Source organism: Drosophila bipectinata, chromosome 4, assembly GCF_030179905.1.
Source record: "Drosophila bipectinata strain 14024-0381.07 chromosome 4, DbipHiC1v2, whole genome shotgun sequence".
In the NCBI taxonomy this organism is placed as follows: domain Eukaryota; kingdom Metazoa; phylum Arthropoda; class Insecta; order Diptera; family Drosophilidae; genus Drosophila; species Drosophila bipectinata.
This window is the reverse complement of record NC_091740.1, coordinates 522,231-542,966: the sequence shown is the minus strand read 5'-3', so window position 1 is coordinate 542,966 and position 20,736 is coordinate 522,231. Positions and strand designations below refer to the sequence as shown.

General features: G+C 39.2%; 1 protein-coding gene across 8 annotated transcripts in view; it reads left to right on the top strand.

Moving 5' to 3' along the window:
• Window positions 1-20,736, top strand: part of LOC108121638 (glutamate receptor ionotropic, kainate 2) — a 270,475-nt gene that overhangs the window by 195,976 nt on the left and 53,763 nt on the right. The window contains exon 1 of one of the 8 annotated variants that reach the window (XM_070282471.1): window positions 635-655. The exons of the other annotated variants lie outside the window; for them this stretch is intronic. The gene's annotated coding sequence lies outside the window, so the exon portion shown is untranslated. Of the gene's footprint in view, window positions 1-634; window positions 656-20,736 lie in introns of those variants that run through there. 8 annotated transcript variants of the gene reach the window in all.

The window sequence follows — 20,736 nt, the reverse complement described above, 5'->3', positions numbered from 1 at the left end:
TAGTTAAATTTTAATGTTAGGATTCGTCAACTTATTGTTAGTCTCAAAATTAGGAGTAGATTCAATAAATAAAGGCAAAGCTATAATAAAAAAAAAAAAATTTATTGACGCAGATTTTAATGTCGAAGAGGATATTTTAAATTTAGTTCCTTTGTATGGAACAACAACAGGCGAAGACATATACACCGCCATTGAAATATCCGTCAACAAAATCGGAGGATTCAAGAAACTGTGCGGCAAAAGGGCTTAAAGAAATGAAAAACTAAGCTTCCCTATCTTTATTCTCCATGAAGAAAACTTTTTCCAACCCAATTTCAGAAAAAAATTTTCTCAGTGGAAAAATTTTGATTTTTAGTTTGGGTTGTCAAATAAATTAAAATGAAAGCAAGTGAGAGAGCTTCTAAAAAAATTCGAGAGTGCTCACACTGTCAGTGTGCTGGCAGCGCTGCGGCAGAATTTCCTACCCTATACTCGCGTGCTATGTAAAATGAGAGTTTGCCCACCACTGCTCTAAAAGCATACAAGTATCGATCATTCAGTAATATGGCAGCTATAATATATAAGGAAAAAGGAGCGTTAAATGTTTCAAATCTATAGCTTCAAACCGAGAGTTACTTCCGCGTAGAATCAGACAGACGGACACCATATCTAGAATGTATGTACTTTATTGTATCAGATATGGTTCCTTTGCTACATTCGAATTTTTTGACCAAAATTGTTGCTGTATTGCTGACCAAGCTGTATTTTTTTGGTATTTTTTTTTGTTTTTATTTTGTAAATTTTAGGTTTTTTTTTTAGGTAAATTTTGTTTTTTTTTGGTATTTTTTTTTTTTGAATTTTTCGGTTTTTTTTTGGTATTTTTTTTGTCATTTTTTTGTGGTATTTTTTTTGCATTTTTATACTCTTGCAGAGGGTATTATAATTTTGTCCAAAAGTGTGCAACGCAGTGAAGGAGACATCTCCGACCCTATAAAGTATATATATTCTTGATCAGGATCACCTCCTGAGTTGATATGAGCATGTCCGTCTGTCCTTCTGTCTGTCTGTCCGTCTGTCTGTTTCTACGCAAACTAGTCGCTCAGTTTTAAAGCTATCGACTTGAAACTTTGCACACACCCTTCTTTCCTTTGCACGCAGTATATAAGTCGGAACGGCCGGGATCGGCCGACTATATCCTATAGCTGCCATATAACTGATTGATCGGAAATGGTATAACTTTGGTGTTTTTAGAGTTAGAGGGCTAAAAATTGACATGAGAGCTATTTTGACATGAGAGCAAAATAATACGACATGCCAAATTTCATATGGATCGGCCGACTATATCTTATAGCTGCCATATAACTGAACGATCGGAAATGACCCAACTTTCGTGTTTTTGAAGATAGAAAGCTAGAACTTGGTACACATTCTATTTTTAGTCAGTTAATCCGACCTACAAAATTTCATTAGGATCGGCCGACTATATCCTATAGCTGCCATATAACTGAACGATCGGAAATGGTATTTGGTAGAAATATCAACTTTTGTATATTTGAAGATAGAAGCTTGGGACTTTTTTTCGAGTTTTTATTGTAATTGATTGGTTTTATTATGATGTAATCATAAGGATCGGCCAACTATATCCGATGTTTGCAATATATATCCGGTTTTAGCTGCAAGGGTATATCAACTTCGGCTCCGCCCGAAGTTAGCTTTGCTTTCTTGTTTAAAGAGAATTACGTAATATATTTTAATATTTATTTTCTGTTATTTCATTTTCTTAGATTTTAGGTGTTTACATTTGTGCATAGTAATTTTTTTTTTTTTTCTGGGTTTTTTTTTTAGATTTTGTCCAGGTCATTGGCTTGACTCTGGAATTTTTTCTTTAAACATTTGTTGTGTAATTTATATAATTTTAGCAATACGCTTGCTAACATTATAATAAAGATTATCATTAACAATATTGTAATTGTTTGAAGATCGATTTTTCTCAGAGTCATATTTTGTAATGTTACTTAATTTTTCTGGGAATTAATAGTCAGAATCATTTATTTGATCTGTTTTACTTATGCTATTACTTCTCATTAAAAAGGTATTAAAATTTTTCATAAATTTTAGGAATTTATGCTATTTTTGAATTTATTTATTTATTTCTTTTTTCATTAGAAAAGAATTTAAATTTTTCCATTACCATTTAAATGGTTTTTTTTCCTTTAAATTAAAAAACTTTTTTTTAAATCTGAGTTTTTATCTAACATTTTTTCCTACCTATTATTTGTACAGCTATACGGGCCATACTTTCAAATTGAGCAAAAGAGGTTCCGCTCAATTTTTCAAAAAATATTAAATTATATAAAAAAAAAATATGCATCGCAGTGCAATCAAAAAAATTATGCAACGCAGTGCATGGGTTAAAAAAAATGTTTATCCTCAGTTGATTTCCCTTTTTTTTTTTACGTCAGCTGGTCGTCGCCGGTTGGGCTACGCTGACGTTCCCTCGGTGGCGCAGGAGGTGGCGTATTCCCGCACTCTATTTGCTGCTGCTGCTGTCCGGGGCCTTTTGGACGCAGGCGTTACCGGTGCCGGTCCTTGCACAGGTGTGGTTGCAGTGGGGGCTGTCCAGTGGTCCAGGGCAATCCTTCGGGCACGTCTTTTTTAGTTTCGGTAATGGCTTTGGTGGTGGAGGTTCAGTTATTATTATTTCAATAATTTTCTCTATCGGTACTGAGTGAGTGGCGGCAATTTTTGGGCTTTTATTCTTGTTACTCATTAATTTTTCTTTCAGAAAATCTAGTTCTGATTGAAGTTTTTGGGCTGTAGCCCACGCGGGAGGTGGAGTGTTTACGTAGAGTAGCCACTTTAGGTGTGCTACTCTTTTTTTTATTTTTTTCGTAACTCCTCCGCGATTGCCCATTGCTTTCACTCTACTCACTCAGATTTTTTGTAGATTTATTATTCATTTTCAATTTTCCAGTTATTTTCCAGTTTATCCGTCTTTTTTTTGCTTATGCAAATCCTCCTGGGTATATCCCTTTTAATCCCTCGATGTCCTTCGATGTTCCATCGCTGTCGCCATGTGATGAAGGATATTACCAAGAGTTGAGTTTGGTTGGTTTTTATTTGGAAGGAGCAGCTGAGGTGCCGCTCCAACGATCAAAATGTGTCTGTTCTTTGTCTGTTCGGCGGCAGAGAGACGGCTATGTACTTATATATAAAGGAATATAATAATATACGTTGTTATGCGCTCTCAAGTGGAGGCGCGAGGGGTATGCATATGCTGACTGTTTGATACGATTATGCTGACACTAGCACTTTCTGTGTGCGGGCTAAGCCATAACGATCGGTTCATATTTCGGCCACTTAGGGTTTATGACCGGGACTTTGGATTATGTAAACACTGCAACAAAGTGTTACAGTGCGCACCCTTTAAGTACTCTCGGTACAGTGGGTATTTAATATATGTGCATACTACACTGCCATGTGAAAATATAAATATGACAATTCAAGTCAATTGAATCTTTTGACTCCTGCGTGCGACAAAATTATCCTTCCGTTTCAACAAATTCGCCGTGGCATAAACGGCATCTATTAAATTTAAATAACTTTATATTAGACTGTTAAATAAACATAAAAACAAAAAAGGAAAGCCTACCTTAGACGCTTACCTTAATCGAATTTATAGTTCGACGTGATGGTCCGTGCCCAGAAATAATACATACTATGTTTATGCGATAGCAATTACGATTTCTTGAACGCGTGATACAGAAATAGCACCTTGCCAGCCAGCCGCGTAAAACAAGTTATTTTAGTCTGGCCAGACGTTAACAAAAAGTAAACAAGCCAAGCAACGCGATGGATAAACTTAAATATTTCATTTACAATTGGCAAATAAATACCGGAAAATAAATTTCCAAGGTCGCTAGGTTAGAGTTTTATTCAACGGCGTTGCCACCTGATTTGTACCACCAATTCATGTTTTGAGGCTGAAATCATAGCCAACTTTCGTGTGTTGCCGAAGTCATGAAATAGCGTTTATGCACACACGAATCGTCTGAAATAGTGAAATGAAAGCATGAATTCGGCATCGCATAACCACAGTAACAGATAAATAACAAGAAAGGAAAGCTAACTTTGGGTGGAGCCGAAGTTTATATACCCTTGCAGTTAAAACCGGATAAATATTGCAAACATCGGATATAGTTAGCCGATCCTTATGAAAATATGATAATATAACCCATTTTATTTTAATACAAAATTGAAAAAAAAGTCCCAAACTTCTTTATTAAAAAATACCAAAGTTGATACTTCTACCAAATACCATTTCCGATCGTTCAGTTACCATATATGAGAGCTATAAGATATAATCGGCCGATCGTTATGGTAGGTCGGATTAACTGACAAAAAATATAATCTGTACCAAGTTCCAGATTTCTATCTTCAAAAACACGAAATTTGGGTCGGCCGATCCGAAATTTGGCACGTCATATTATTTTCCCAAAAATAGCTCTCATGTAAGATTTGAACTCTCTAACCCTAAAACCATCCAAGTTACACCATTTCCGATCAATCAGTTATATGGCAGCTATAGGATATAGTCGGCCGATCCCGGCCGTTCCGACTTATATACTACGTACAAAGGAAAGAAGGGTGTGTGCAAAGTTTCAAGTCGATAGCTTTAAAACTGAGAGACTAGTTCGCGTAGAAACAGACAGACAGACGGACAGACGGACATGCTCATATCAATTCAGGAGGTGATCCTGATCAAGAATATATATACTTTATAGGGTCGGAGATGTCTCCTTCACTGCGTTGCACACTTTTGGACAAAATTATAATACCCTCTGCAAGGGTATAAAAACGTTAAAGACGTATTTCGAGGCCTTTTGCAACAAAATAAAAATTATTTCTCGTTTTCCAACTCCGCTTCGGATCCTTGCTGTTCCTCCTATGTTCTGGTCGGCTCCGCCGTCGGCGTTTCTTGTTGGCCGTTCCTGTTGCTATTGTCGCTGCTGCTGCTCCGTCGCCGCTGGTTCGCCATAAATATCGCCCTTTCGATGGCCACACGCAGGCCTTTCTACCTTTCGTGACACACACTGCAAATGTGTTCTAACCTCTCTTAAAGTTCTAAGAGAACTTTAAAGTGAAAGTTCTAACCTCTCTTAAAAAAACGAAAGTTGGGTCATTTCCGTGGAAAGAAAAGAATTGTATTTGGAAAGTTAATGGCTCTAAAAGTGACAGACTAGTTTACATAAAAACACACAGAAAGACAGGGAGACAGACAGACTGACAGAAACACGGTTAGACTGTCAGACAGGCAGATTGACAGACAGGTAGACTGTCAGATGGACATGCTTATAGCAATTCAGAATGTAATCCTGATCATGAATATATACACTTTATAAGGACACAGTTGTCTTCTTCACTGCGTTGCACACGTTTGACCAAGATAAGAATACCTTTGCTACGGTATAAAATTAGCTGTTAAATTACTCCAGATACTTAGAAGCTCGGTCTAACTTTACCACGTATAACGTGGAATGTTATAAGAGTTTATATAGTATGCTGCAATACAATACTGCTGATGCTGATTATGTTTAAAAACGCATACAAAATTCAATCATTATTTCTTATTTTCTGTCAGTTTTTCTCCGAGAATAGGTTATTATCTGATCTTCTAAGGGTCAAAACCATTTATTCGCCAGGCCTCGATGGAGTACAAAGCTGTGAGCTAAAATACTGTGGCAGGGCTCTGTGCAAGCCTCTGCTAAAACTTTTCAACTTATCAAATCGAGGAAACCTCGATTATGAAATATCGAGGTAAAATATTTATGAAATCCACTGAGTTAGTAACGTGGATAACGATACTTAGTCACGATCTTCTTTTTGAACGCTTTTGGTCCGCAATTTTGGTTTTTCATGGAAATTCGTCAGAAGACCTCGTGTTTGGGTTGGAAAAAATAATAGAAACGCGGTCGTATTTTGTAAAAATCTGTGGTTATTGTTCGTTTAAATTAAAATAAAAGGTATTGTTTTGAATATTTTTATTACAAGGAGTGTTATTATAGCAATTTTTTGTACAATTTATCATTTCATTTTGTTAAAAGCTATAAAATGGGTCGTGGAGCACATTGCACCGGAGTAGAGAGGAATCTAATCCTCACATTAAAAGCAGAAGTCCAATCCATGGGACAAATTTTCAAACTATTGGAATGCTCAAAAAAAAAGTGTTTTCTGCTATCCACTATACAGATAAACAGGAAAAACGTGGCAGAAAGGGAAACTCATTTTCACTCATTACGACGTTTCCTATTAAAAATACGTATTTGAACCCAAAGGGAAAATTCGTTTCTATTATTTTTTTCATCCACTGTGTATGTATATTTATATATGTGTGCATATTACATCTGACTCCTTTTGAAAAATAACATAATATAATGGAGTTATTTTTCTGAAGTTATATACATTTTACAAACTTTAAGACAAGATATTATTTAAAGCAATAAGATTACTTTTTTTTGTGTCTCCTTTGTATTGGTTTTACTCTTTTTTTTTGTTATACATGTATTTATGATTATTTTTAATTTTATAATTTTTTTGTATATATGTATGGTTATTTTTTCTATGTATCCTTATTTAATTTTTTTTATATATGTATGGTTATTTTTTACATGTATCCTTATATAATTTTTTTTTGTATATAGTATATGTATGGCTATTTTTTATATGTATCCTCATATATATTTTTTTTTATGTGTGGAAATACGTGATATTTTTATGAAATTAAAATTGATTACGAAGTTGGTTTTTATTTTTATTATTTGATATAGTTATGTCATCTCTACCTCCTATTTGTTCGACCTTATAAGGACCTGTAAGTATATTTAAAATCTAGCTTACGCCCTGTTTCATTATACCCTTGCAGAGGGTATTATAATTTTGTCCAAAAGTGTGCAACGCAGTGAAGGAGACATCTCCGACCCTATGAAGTATATATATTCTTGATCAGGATCACCTCCTGAGTTGATATGAGCATGTCCGTCTGTCCGTCTGTCCGTCTGTCTGTCCGTCTGTCTGTCTGTTTCTACGCGAACTAGTCTCTCAGTTTTAAAGCTATCGTCTTGAAACTTTGCACACACCCTTCTTTCTTTTGCACGCAGTATATAACTCGGAACGGCCCGGATCGGCCGACTATATCCTATAGCTGCCATATAACTGATTGATCGGAAATGGTATAACTTTGGTGTTTTTAGAGTTAGAGAGTTCAAATTTGACATGAGAGCTATTTTTGGCAAATTATTACGTCATGCCAAATTTCATAAGGATCGGCCGACTATATCCTATAGCTGCCATATAACTGAACGATCGGAAATGACCCAACTTTCGTGTTTTTGAATATAGAAAGCTGGAATTCAATACAGATTATATTTTTAGTCAGTTGATCCAACCTACTAAATTTCATTAGGATCGGCCGACTATATCCCATAGCTGCCATATAACTGAACGATCGGAAATGGTATTTGGTAGAAATATCAACTTTCGTATTTTTGAAGATAGAAGTTTGGGACTTTTTTTTATACCCTTGCAGAGGGTATTATAATTTTGGTCAAAAGTGTGCAACGCAGTGAAGGAGACATCTCCGACCCTATAAAGTATATATATTCTTGATCAGGATCACCTCCTGAGTTGATATGAGCATGTCCGTCTGTCCGTCTGTCCGTCTGTCTGTCCGTCTGTCTGTCCGTCTGTCTGTCCGTCTGTCTGTCCGTCTGTCTGTTTCTACGCGAACTAGTCTCTCAGTTTTATAGCTATCGTCTTGAAACTTTGCACACACCCTTCTTTCCTTTGCACGCAGTATATAAGTCGGAACGGCCCGGATCGGCCGACTATATCCTATAGCTGCCATATAACTGATTGATCGGAAACTTTGACGTTTTTAAAGTTACAGAGTTCAAATTTGACATGAGAGCTATTTTTGGCAAAACATTACGACATGCCAAATTTCGTAAGGATCGGCCGACTATATCCTATAGCTGTCATATAACTGAACGATCGGAAATGACCCAACTTTCGTGTTGTTAAAGATAGAAAGCTGGAACTTGGTACAGATTATATTCTTGGTCAGTTAATCCGATCTACCAAATTTCATAACGATCGGCCGACTATATCTTATAGCTGCCATATAACTGAACGATCGGAAATGGTTTTTGGTAGAAATACCACTTTTGGTGTTTTTGAAGATAGAAGCTTGAGACTTTTTTTAGATTTTGTATTGTAATAAATTGGATTATATATTCATATTTCCATAAGGATCGGCCAACTATATCCGATGTTTGCGATATATATCCGGTTTAAACTGCAAGGGTATATAAACTTCGGCTCCGCCCGAAGTTAGCTTTCCTTTCTTGTTAGATTTTATATTATAATAAATTGGGTTATATATTCCTATTCCCATAAGGATCGGCCAACTATATCCGATGTTTGCGATATATATCCGGTTTTAACTGCAAGGGTATATAAACTTCGGCTCCGCCCGAAGTTAGCTTTCCTTTCTTGTTTTACAATAAAACCTGATCTATAAATAATTATAATAAATGATGATAAATAATTTTTTGTTTTAGTGTATGAGCTTCTAGCATTAGTATAGCTCTCTTAAATTCCTGTTCTAATCTGAATTTTGCTTCCTTAGCATAATCTTCTATATTATAAAGCAGTGGTCGGCACCCCAATACATTGATATGATTTTAACGCATTAGTGTTAGTTGGAGTAACGAATGGGAATGTGTGCCATTAGTAACGAATAGCAGAAATAAGGTTGTGTGTGTGAGGCAGAGCTCGGGCAGAGAAATTTCCTATGCCCTCGGGATAGGGCCGTGCCGACCACTGTTATAAAGGGGTTTTTTGATTAATGCCTGTATGTATGACATCCTTGTATCGGATCATCATGGAATGTAGACAATATAGCTTCTTTATCTTTATTATTTTTTATTACGATTCACCGGGTTGAGTAGCGCTTCTCTTAATGATTTCAATATAAAATTGCCCATATTTTTAAAATTATCAATTAAAACATGTGCCATTTTGAGTTGGCTGATTTTATGAATACCGGTCTGCTTTTCAAGCCTTTGGAAGAATTGACCTAAGTCAAGGGTTCCATTAGTATACAAATCGCTAAAATCATATCTTGCTGTAATTTTCCTTCCATGCTGTTAAACACATGTTATTATTTACATACAAGGTCACTACTTTACGTACTTCGTCATTGTTAATGACTTCATATATGTACGTTGGGCTTTAAAGTTTTTTCTATAGATTGCCTTAACAATTATATTTGTTCTTTTCCTGCGCAGGATTTGTGTCTACTTTGGTTTCTAGTAGTGACTTTTATAATATTCAATTGTATGTTTTTCAAGTCTGTAATTGTTATTTTAGAGAGCGCATCGGCTACATAATTATCTTTACCCGTTAGATACTCCACCGTAAAATTATATTCGTCTAATTCAAGTCTCATTCGTGATAGTTTGAAACTGGGATTTACCATTGAAAATAAGTAGATAAGTGCTCTGCGGTCTGTGTTTGACTGTGAAATGTCTACCATAAATATTTTATATGGTCTGAAATGTGTTATTGCCCAATGAATAGCTGCTAGTTATGTAGTGCTCTTGTTGCTTTTACCTTTCGTAAAGGATCTTAATGCGTATGCAACTGGTAGCTGTAGTCCTTTTTTTTGAGTTAGGACTGCACCACAAGCGTATTTGCTAGCATCTGTTATAATGCAAAATTCTTTGATAAAATCTGGGTATTGCAACAGAGTTGTGTTTATAGAGTTAGTAGAGTTAGTTAGTTTATCTAGTTGTAGAGTCTCCCATCTTGTTATGTAACGGGAGAATTTAGCGAAATTCTTTATGAAACGTCTGTATAAATTGCAAAATGCAATGAATCTTCTAAATCAGTGGTGGCAAACTCTCATTTTACATAGCACGCGTGTATAGGGTAGGAAATTCTGCCGCAGCGCTGCCGGCACACTGACAGTGTGAGCACTCTGAAATTTTTTTTAAAAGCTCTCTCACTTACTCTCATTTTGATTCATATGACAGCCCAAACTAAAAATCAAAATTTTTCCACTCAGAAAATTTTTCTCAGAAATTGGATTGGAAAAAGTTTTCTTCATGGAGAATAAAGATAGGGAAGCGTAGTTTTTCATTTGTTTAAGAAATGTTGCTAGCAAAGTTTTTTATACCCTTGCAGAGGGTATTATAATTTGGCCAAAAGTGTGCAACGCAGTGAAGGAGACATCTCGGACCTTATAAAGTATATATATTCTTGATCAGGATCACCTCCTGAGTTAATATGAGCATGTCTGTCTGTCCGTCTGTCTGTTTCTACGCGAACTAGTCTCTCAGTTTTAAAGCTATCGTCGTGAAACATTGCACACACCCTTCTATCCTTTGCACGTAGTATATAAGTCGGAACGACCGGGATCGGTCGACTATATCCTATAGCTCTATAACTCTATCCTATAACTGATTGATCGGAAATGGTATAACTTCGGTGTTTTTAGAGTTAGAGAGTTCAAATAGAGTTCAAATTTTACATGAGCGCTATTTTTGGCAAAATAATACGACATGCCAAATTTCATAAGGATCGGTCTACTATATCCTACAGCTGCCATATAACTGTTTTTGAAGATAGAAAGCTGGAACTTGGTACAGATTATATTTTTTAATATAAGTTAATCCGACCTACCAAATTTCATAACGATCAGTCGACTATATCTAATAGCTTCCATATAACTGAGCGATCGGAAATGATTTGGTAGAAAGATTCTCTTATTTTTAGATTTTTTATTTTAATTAATTGGTTTTCTTTTTTTTCGCTCAGTGAATTCTCTGCTCTCATTGTTTTTCTCTGCTACGCACACACTCAAATTGTAAACATGTGTTAGTCCCCCTCCCCCCCCCTAAAATGAACATTTTTCAGGATGTATCTTTAGGTTGTGCTGCCTACATTTCTCGAAAACATCAGTTAAATTTTTGAGCATATGATTTTCGGAGCAACCTATGACTATTAAGTCATCCATATAAAGAAATGCTTGCGAAGGTTCTAACCCAGAGAAAGATATAGTCATCATTCTCTGAAAAGAGTTTCGCGCTATTTTTATACCGAATGGTAATCGCGTGAAGCGATATGAGCCATTGTTTGTTGAAAAGGATGTTATATCGCGTGAACTTTTCTCGAGTTCAATTAGGTGAAAAGCTGACATTAAGTCAAGGCATGAGAAATATTTTGCTCTAACTAGTTGATCCAAAATATAGTCGATTCTAAGGAGCGGAAATTTATCAGATAATAGTTTTTTTATTAATTTGACGATAGTCAATTACTAATCGCCATTTTTTATTTTCCGAATTTAGAAGTGACTTTTTTGGTACTAGCAAAAGTGCGCTATTATAAGGTGATACAGAGGGTTCCACTATTTTAACTTTAATGAGTTTTTGGACATGTTTTTGAATTTCGTCTTGTTTTCTATGAGGCTTTCTATAATTTTTTATTTTTACGGGTTCATCATCAGTTAATCTCAGTTTCTAGTCCGAATACATCACTATACTGGGTTCATAATGTGACTTGTTCATCGATTTGAGGTGGGAAGTTTTTCGAAAGTTGGGATAATAAAATTTTTTGTCAGGTTTCTAAATCTGTTTGTACTACTTCGTATTTGAAAGTGGTTTATAATGAAAATTTTTAATATAAACTACTTGATCTGTATTTGTGGTATTTAGTAGCCTTATACATGCATTCTGGGCTGTGGCTATGGTATTCGCTATATAGATACCATGCTGAATTTCTTGGTTCGGAATTAATACACTGTTTTCTTCTCAATTTATTTTATTTTTTTCGGGCGACTCGAGATCTTGCTAGCAGAATTAGAGAGTTGTAAAAAATCGTAAATCGGATATATGAGGTTATTTGTTTTAATTATAAGCCAGTCTTCAGACGGTTGGAAGTCTAATTGACAGTTGTATCTTTTGTTAAAATAGATTCCTTTTATTCTAGAATAGCGAATTGCAATTTTACAATATGGAAATCATGAGGAATTATGTACATACATAGAAGCTTGAATTTCAATAAAAGATAAGCCATTTGATTTGGTAACTTCCTGACTAATACTCTGTATTTTTATGATGTGATTATTTTGAATGTTTTGAAAATTTTCGGAATTTCCCTTCAATATAAATATTTTTGCACCTGTATCTAGTAGAAAAACGTATTCTTATTCTGTTGCTACGTTCATAAAACTAACAAATGAATGTTGCGTTTGGGAGTTTTTGAATCCATATGGATTGTTTTGTTTTGGTTGTGGCTATTATTGCCATTAACATTGTGGTTTCCACCACGGTTGTTGTTTCTATAACAATTGTTGTTATGGCTATTATTATAAGACGCCCCCCGACTTCTAATTCATCCTTACTTCTGGAATCTTTTGCGTCAGCAACGCCCCCTACAACATTTTGGTCCTTCGAGCCGGATAATTCTTAGATTTTCTTCTGCCAGCAGTTCTCGACATTGTTTCGCCAAAAAATAAGTTCATTTTTCCGTTCCGTCTGTCTGCCGGTCTTCCGAAGTGGTCCGAACATTAAATTTCGTTCACATTGCTGCAAGATTGTTTCCCTCCGTGTCAACTCCAAGTCCGATTTTTCCGACACAACGGAAGTTTGAGATTTTCTACTCTTCTTCGTCTTCAAATTCTGCAAATTTTTCCATCCGTCTCCATTTTGTGTGTTGCCCATATCCCTCGCCGTTTTCGGCCTCTCCGTTATCCATTCGCTTGCCAACGGTCGAGGCATATGTGCATCCACATACATACATACGAAAATGCATATTTTTTTGGTGCAATTAATCCGCGTAAAATTCGCAAGTGAACAGTGAAATTGTGTGGTGACAAAAATAAGGCATAATTTATATTGGCCAGCCGGTGTGAATTAGTTCCGGAATTTCCAAATTCACCGAACAGTCCGCCGCTGTTGTAATATTTGTTTTTTATCTTCCCCAATCAGTGTCATTTTTTACACCACATAACTTTTCTGTTCCCCCAATTATACAGTCCACTTATCAACGCTCCACTGTGCCAACATATGCCCACATGCCCTTACATATATCCGTACCTGCATGCATGTCCATATATTTTCTGCCTCCAATTTCAGGAAATATATAACCGATAAAATTTAACATATACAGTCCACGTATCAACGTTCCACTGTGCCAACATATGCCCCACATGCCCTTACATATATCCGTACTTGCATGCATGTTCATAAATTTCCAAATATTTTCTGCTTCCAATTTCAGGAAATATATAACCGATAAAGATTAAAAAAAATTTCTTAAATTTTCTAAAACCAACAAATATAAACCGCCATTTCACTACAAATCCGTGATTGTGTCGCTTAAACTCTCGACCTAGCCGTGTTGTGCTTTTTGCTGCTGTTTTGTTTCCTTTGGGGTACGTACAGAGTGCCGACGGCATAACCGGCTGCGTAACAACTAACTTCAAGAAAAAAAATTAATTAATTATAAATTTATATATTTATAATTATAACAACCACAATTTATTTAATAAATTTTTCCGAATAGAGCCACGGTTCCATTCCACCTTTCCGGCTTCGGGATAATTAAATCAAATTAATTAAAGATTCAGGTTTCAACTCCACCCTTCTATAATAATTAAATCCGACAATTGGTCAAAAATTAATTATTATTAATTATTTATTTTATTTTTTTTTCGTGTTAAATCCAAGCCAAGGTCAAGTCCACCTTTCCGGCTCCGCAAATTCGAAAATAGTTAAGAATTCAATATCTACGTGGGAACCACAATTGTATACATATACATATATAGTTCGTCATCAATTTTTTTCCGAACAAGCACGAATTTTCCGGTACTTGTCCATTTTCCGTCCCTCTAACGCAGCTTCTACTTCGCATCAGGTAACATCCGCCTACAATCTAAACAAACCTCGCCCCCTTTGGTTTTTTTGGGTTCCTGAAGTTTACGACGTTCCTTTTGACATCGGCGGTACTAATTCCCACTTGGGCCTTGTAATCGCATTTCATCCGCGATCTCATCGTTCTCATCACATTAGTGTGACCGGGCACCGCTTCGTACGAGGCTCCTACTACGCAAGTCAGTCGACAAGCGCTGACCAGCGAATTGGATTCTGAGAATGCCCACGGGAGACAACAAAAAGCCGCGTCTGATCCCAACCATCCGTTTGGACAGATCTCAATCCCCATCTCCGCGGACGCCTCTGTTGAAGCCTAAGGCGACTAGTGCCATTCCAAGGGCAAAGAGTGACGAATCCGTCTATTCAATCCCTGGTCCTTCACAGAGGCAGACTCGCTCCGTTGCGAAAATGGCTCCAAGTGCGGTTAAAGTGGCGCTGAAAAAGTTCATCGCCACAACAGATCGTATTAGCCAATTTGAGGCTAACATAAATACTCCGGGCGCCCCAGAAACGGAAATAGGCTTCCAATACATGTGCGCAGTCCATCGGGACCAAATTTGGCCACTGTGGGAGAAGGTGGAGAAGAGCTATGAGAGCTGCTCCGATTTGCTAGCCGTGTCAGACGATAATGCGGCCGCCTCGACAGGGCTGGAAGCGAAGTACAGCTACTGTTACTCCGTCTATTCGAGGTGTATTGCCCAGCTTCGGGAGAAAATTGCTTCCCAATCCACTCAGGCTTCCGTCAATGTCCACACGCCCGCATCTACAGGCGCCGGTTACCTCCGGTGCCGGTTACCTCCGGTGGATACCGAGGTCTTCGCGGGTGATTATCTTCGGTGGCCCACCTTCAGAGACTTGTTTACGGCCATTTACATTCAAAACTCGCGGCTCACCCCGATATAGAAGTTGTTCCCCTTGCTGTCCAAAACAAGTGGTGACGCACACGCCATTGTTTCTAAGGCTCCGCTTACCCATGAGGGGTTTGTCGCAGCGGGCAAAACCTCACAGACCGCTTTGAGAACCGGCGGCTATTGGTCAATAGCCAGTTGAAGATCATTTTCAACATCCAGGCTATTTCTCAAGAGTCCGGGGTCGCGCTGAAGAAGCTGCAAGCCGCCATTCAGAGTTTTCTGACAGCCCTAGAAACGTCCTCCATTAATGTTGAGGACTGTCTCCTGGTATTTATGATTTCGTCAAAGCTCCCCAAAGTCACACTTTCTATGTGGGAGCAATCCGTACATAATAAGGCCGGTATTCCAACAGGAAAGGAATTAGATAACTTCCTGACAGAGCGCCATCGCACTCTGGAGGCCATCGACGACGTCAGGCCTAGTGGCTCCGGGCAATTTCCGCCAAGGTCGGGACTTCCTACTGCCCCTGCTCGGAGGCTCAATTCATACGAGACTCGAGTGGTTCCGGGCCAACAGGGCTGCGATCTCTGTTCGAGGGAGGACCACCCCATTCGCTTATGTCCGCGTTTCCTAGAAATGGATGTAAATGGGCGCTCTGACTACATAAGGAGGAAGCAGTTATGTTCAAACTGTTTCGCCCGAGGGCACCAGCAGCGAGACTGCACGAGCGCCCATATGTGCTTCACAAGCCACAGCCGACACCACATCCTCCTGCACCGCTCAAGTCCGCCTACGCCAGCAAATGGCTCAGAGGATCAGTCGAATGTGCAAGTGTGTTTCGCTTCCGGGTCAGGAGCCGTCCTACTGGGCACGGCCCTTATCAACGTGTGCCATTTGGGGTGCACCGTCCAGGCACGAGCACTGATAGACTCAGGGTCCGAAGCGACTTTCATAACGGAACGACTGTTCAACCTTGTCAAGTTTCCCTTCAAGACGATTTACGCACAAGTTTCCGGCCATTTCCGCGCAGTCTACTAAATTGTGCCATTTCTCCATCCGGTCGCCGTCTAGACACGGGCTACAATTAGAGACTGCGGCTTAAGTTCTTCCGCAGTTGGCAGGAAATTTGCCATCATATCCGATTTCGCGAGATCTTCTCAAGGGGCTGCACGATATTACCCTGGGGGACCCCAACTTCTTTGGTAGCTACCAAGTCGATGTGTTATTAGGAGCTGACATTCTTTGGTCCATTCTCCTCGGTTATTCCAAGGTTAACATCTGCGGGTCGCTTTTCGGTCAGGAGACCATTTTTGGATGGGTGCTGACAGGCCCATTATCTCCAGCCAACCCCCGCAGCTTGTCTGTTTTTTTTATACCCTTGCACAGGGTATTATAATTTTGTCCAAAAGTGTGCAACGCAGTGAAGGAGACATCTCCGACCCTATAAAGTATATATATTCTTGATCAGGATCACCTCCTGAGTTGATATGAGCATGTCCGTCTGTCCGTCTGTCTGTCCGTTTGTCTGTCTGTCTGTCCGTTTCTACGCGAACTAGTCTCTCAGTTTAAAAGCTATCGTCTTGAAACTTTGAAACTTTGCAAACTTTCCTTCTTTCTTTTGCACGCAGTATATAAGTCGGAACGGCCCGGATCGGCCGACTATATCCTATAGCTGCCATATAACTGATTGATCGGAAATGGTATAACTTTGGTGTTTTTAGAGTTAGAGTGTTCAAATTTGACACGAGAGCTATAAGGATCGGCCGACTATATCTTATAGCTTTCATATAACTGAACGATCGGAAATGACCCAACTTTCGTGTTTCGTATCTTTCGTGTTGAAGATAGAGAGCTGAAACTTAGTACATATTCTATTTTTGGTCAGCTAATCAAACCTGCCAAATTTCATTAGAATCGACCGACTATATCCTATTTTTTTTTTTTTTTTTTATTTTTTTTACCGGTTTTTCAAAATTTGGAAATGGCTTGTGCATCAATAAGAGCATCAGCTAGCATTCCTGTATTCATCGTAAAGCTTAGAGGCCCAGACGACCGAGGGGCGCTCGAGAAACGATTTTTTAGTACATATTATGCTATTTAAAATTTGTTAAGCTAAGAGGAGTTAGTAAGGAAATTTAAAATTTTATATTTTAAGTTAGAGGGACAGGAAAGAGATGTAATAGAGTAGAGACCATTGTAGTTCGAACATAATACCCTAAAAGGATCATGCAGTGCATATGTCGAACTACAACGGCTAAGGAACAGGAGACTAAAGTTTCGAGTCCTTCTATTAGGAATGTTAAAATTTAAGCGTGTTAGTAAATGCTGGCTATCTACATCCCCGTTAATAAGGTTATGCAGAAAAACTACACCGAGCATTGTCCTACGATTTGTTAAGCTAGGTAAGTTTATGAGTAAGAGTCTACTACTATAAGATGGAAGTTGAAGATTTGCATCCCAGTTTAGTCCTCTAAGTGAAAAAGTTAGGAAATTCTTTTGTACGGATTTTATGCGGTCCTGATGTACTCCATATTGAGGACTCCAGACACATGAACCGTACTCCAGTATAGGACGGACCAAAGAAATGAATAGTGTTTTGGTTATATAGGGGTCATTAAATTCTTTTGACCACCTTATGATAAAACCAAGGACTTCTTTAGCCTTATTAACCATTAAGGAAATATGGTCGGCAAATTAAAGTTTGATGTCTAATAGGATGCCAAGATCATTAACCTGGGTTAATTTTTCTAAGGCAATCCCATTAATAGAATAAGTAGCTTGCAGAGGGCAAGAACGATAAAAAGACATATGTTTGCATTTAGATCCATTAAGTATTAGATCATTAGCTAAACACCATTTTTGAAAGTTATCAAGGTCAGACTGAAGACGGCATTGGGCAGAGATGGATTTGTACTGAAGACAAAGCTTTACATCATCTGCATACATAAGAACTAGAGAGTTCGTTAAAGCAGGGGGCAAGTCGTTTATAAAAGACGTAAATAATAACGGGCCAAGATGACTTCCTTGAGGGACGCCGGATGTAGCACGGACCAGACGGGACTGAATGTTTTTAAATAAAACTCTTTGTGTCCTTCCATCTAGGTAGCTGGAGATCCACGTTAAGAGGTCTGTTTGGTCATCGAGAGTTTTCGATGCCGTAAATAAAAAATCAGAATTTAATTAATTTCAACGTTATAAACTTTATTCAGGCCGCATATAAAATTAGGATTTATGTACAATATTTGAAATCCAATTTAGGATGCGAGCGCAGTAAGAAGACGAACGAGAGTGGCGCCAACCTTGCAGAATAGGCTGAGCGGATGCTCGCTAACCATAAGCGCCGAAGTAGCAAAGCCGAGCGGCCGAAAGAGAGTCGGCTTGCGACCAGCAAAACATCAGTTACTTATTAATTGTTGTGTTTAAATTAGTTGCTTGCTGCTTGACCCGACATTCTCCCCCCAGTTGGGGCTTCTACTCCAACTTCATCCTTAAGGGGCAAAAGGCACAGCTTAGTCACTGCTCGCTTGGTAATTCCAGATGAGGTTTTTATCACCGCCACTCGAAAGATACCATCCCGCCCAGGGATTAACTCCATTATTCTCGCAAGCGGCCATTTCATCGGAGGTAGATTCTCGTCCTTTACTAGCACCACATCGTTCGGGGCCAAGGCAGGACCGGAGGCGCGCCATTTGGAGCGCTGCTGGAGAAGACTTAGGTACTCCTCCTTCCATCGGGACCAGAAAGACTGCTGCAGGAAAGACACGCGCTGCCAGCTGTCCAACCGGTTGAAGTTCAGCTTTGTGACATCAGGCTCGATAAAGCTGACTGACGGACCACCAGTTGAAAAATGAGCCGGTCAGAACATTAAGGTCTGCAGGATTTTCTGAAAGAGAAAATAAGGGTCGTGAATTTATAACAGCCCCAATATGGCACAGCAGCGTTCGCAGCTCCTCGAATCCCAGAACTGCAGATCCGACAGCTCGGTAAAAATGGTGCTTGGCGGTTTTAACAGCCGCTTCCCACAGACCACCGAAATGCGGAGATCGAGGAGGAATAAAATGCCATTCGATGGACTCCATAGAGCAAAACTCCAGCAGTTACCGTTGATGCTCTTCGCTTAGAAATAATCGGCGCAGCTCCTTTAGCTCGTTTTTGGCTCCAACAAAGTTGGTTGCGTTGTCAGATCAAATATGTTGAGGACTTCGGCGGGTGCATATAAAACGCTTTAAAGCCTGCAAAAAAGACATTGTGGACAGATCCTTTACAAGCTCCAGATAGACGGCTTTGGTAGCAAAACAAATGAACATGCTAATGTAACATTTTACTGGAGCCTTATTACGCACTTCCGGCTTATAATAGAACGGTCCACAAAAATCCACACCAGTGACTCCGAAGACCTGGGAGCCGCTAACTCTTTCCTCCGGGAGATCAGCCATAATGTGCTGCAACAGCCGAGGCTTAGTCCGGAAGCATCGGATGCATTTGTGTAATGCCTTCGTTACGGTTTTTCTCCCCCCAATTGGCCAATATTGGGACCGAATAATTGCCAACAGTGCGCGAGGTCCCGTATGTAAATTTCGCTCATGGAAGTCAACAATTATAGCCCGCGTAACTGGATGGCTTCTTGGAAGTATAATTGGATGCTGTTTATCAAAATCCAACGACGAATTTTTTTGTCCAAATTTGTCCAAGAAGGGAGAGGATGAGGCAAGGGCACTGGATACCGCTATGTCTTTTCCATTTTGAAGAGCCTTTATTTCCTCCCAAAAATGCACACGTTGCACTAGCCGCAATAACAGCTGTGTTCCAGATTTTATATCGCTAGCCGTAACACCGTTGTGGTGAATTCGTTGAGAAAACTTGTATACGTAAGCGAATACCCTCTGCAGTGCTGGAAACGAATTAGCGTACTTAGAAACCGCTGTTATATCCACGTACGGAGACTGAATGAGCAGGACCCTTGCACGTAACTCCAGGGTTGATCTCTCAGATGGGACCGCGGTTGGCCACGTCTCTTGGGATCCAACGAGAAACGGAGGACCATGAGACCACAGCTTATTCTCAACCAATTCATTGGGAAGAGCACCACGCGACAGGATATCTGCTGGGTTCAAAGAAGTGGGAACATACCGCCACTCCATTTCTCTAGTTAGCTTCTGAATGGTCGAAACTCGATTGGCGACGAAAACATTAAACCGAGAGGGTTCTTCTCGAATCCAAGACAGAACCACAGCAGAATCGCACCAGCAAAAATACTTTCCAACGTAGACCTTCAACTGCTCTACTTCCGACATAAGTCGAGCCAACAACTCGGCTCCCGATAACTCCAGCTTAGGCACCGTAACAGTCTTTAACGGCGCAACTCGGGACTTTGAACAGAGTAAATAGCTTGCAGATCCTGCGCCCTTGGACACGACATAAACGCATGCCCCATACGCCTCAATGCTGGCATCACAGAATCCATGGACCTCCACCTCGGATTTCGATGTCAGCACCCATCTAGGGAATTCGGCGCGCTGCGTACTACCAAAGCTGCTACAAATCATATTCCAGTCGCAGTGAAGAGCTTGAGGAAGACTTTCATCCCAGGACAACTTCTCACGGCACAGCTTCTGAAGAAAGATCTTTGCCTTTGAAATTACAGGACCAACAAGGCCTAAGGGGTCATAAAGCCGAGCGACTGAAGAAAGCACAATGCGCCTAGTGGGCTTTGAGATTGACTGAATCCCTTCAAAAGAAAATAGCAAGCGGTCAGTTGCAGGATCCCAAGCAAGACCCAGTGTCTTTGTGAAGTTGCTACCATCATCAAACTTTAGGAAAGACTCCCGATCTTCTTCAGGCACCTTATCCAGAACGTCAGCAACATTGGAGCACCATTTCCTTAACCGAAAATGGCATTTGGCAAGGATCGC